General features: G+C 54.7%; 1 pseudogene; it reads left to right on the top strand.

Moving 5' to 3' along the window:
• The window catches only part of LOC104543171, a 458-nt pseudogene extending 311 nt beyond the window's left edge, over positions 1–147 (top strand).
• The last annotated feature ends 984 nt before the right edge of the window (positions 148–1,131 follow it).

Here is a 1,131-nt window from a genome sequence, read left to right as displayed (position 1 = left end):
GACCGCTGCGAGCTCCTGTGCTGTGGCAGGGGCTTCCACACAGCCCAGGCGGAGGTGGTGGAACGGGGCAGCTGCAAGTTTCCCTGGTGCTGCTCGGTCAAGTGCAAGCAGTGCCCGCACCTGGTGGAGGTGCACAGCTGTCGCTGAGGGGGAGCATGTTGGGGCAGTGGGAGGCAATCTGGGGGGCTGTAAGGCATCGGGGGAGAGGACAACCTGGGAGAGACATAGGGAAGCAGGGGAAGGTGTGGGGGAGGCACACAGCCTGAGAGGAAGTGGAGAAGATGTGGGGTTTTGCTGCCCCTGGTTCCCCACCCAGCACCTTCTCGCCAGCATCATTGGGCAAATTTTTCTTGGTTTGAACTACTTTTGCAGATGGAGGGTTGGAGGACACAGGCTCAAGAAAGCCTGAAACTTTAGCAATAAACCAGCTGCAATGGAAAGGAAAGTGCGTTCATCAGCTCCTATCAAAAGCGCTGCATTTGAGACCTGGTGGGTACCTGGCTCTGCTGCCTCCCATGGGCTGGGAAGCATTCTGGAGTCCTCAGCGGCTGCATGGGCTGAAAAGAGTGAGAAACACCAGGGAGTGGGGACCCATCTCAGACATGAAAGGGGTCACTGAGGGGTGCAAAAGAGCGGCGGCACCAGAGAGAAGGGAGCAAATCAGGTTTGTGGGACAAATGGGCTCTTTATTGAGTAAGACTCATCCTTTGGAGGACTACAGACGGGTACAGGATTGCAGGGGAGGGAGGCAAAAGATGCTTAGGGAGTTCAGACAAAGATGCTTGGGCCTGCAGTGGCTCCAAATCCAGGTTTCCAGGGCTGATGCCTTCTCTGATGCTCAGCTGCCCCTTTGACTGGAGAAGATGTTTCTGGGAGGCGTACCAGCAGGTGCCACAGGGAAATGCTGTTCAGCGAGGCTCCCCTGATGGTGTGCTGTTGGGAGTGGGAGTAGGACTTCCCGGAGTAACGAGGTATTCTCAATATGAGTATGTTCGTTCTCGTTTATTAAGCAGAGTTACACAGCTTTTATAATCTCGGTTTTAGTCACGAGTTAGTCACGAGCAAAGCACACAGCGAATACATATCACTAATTGGTTGCTGTCCATGCGTCCTGACGTATGGACGGGACGC

Source organism: Mesitornis unicolor, unplaced genomic scaffold (genome assembly GCF_000695765.1).
Source record: "Mesitornis unicolor isolate BGI_N332 unplaced genomic scaffold, ASM69576v1 scaffold5137, whole genome shotgun sequence".
NCBI lineage: Eukaryota > Metazoa > Chordata > Aves > Mesitornithiformes > Mesitornithidae > Mesitornis > Mesitornis unicolor.
The sequence above is the reverse complement of the archived record's forward strand: the minus strand, read 5'-3'. Positions and strand labels throughout refer to the sequence as shown.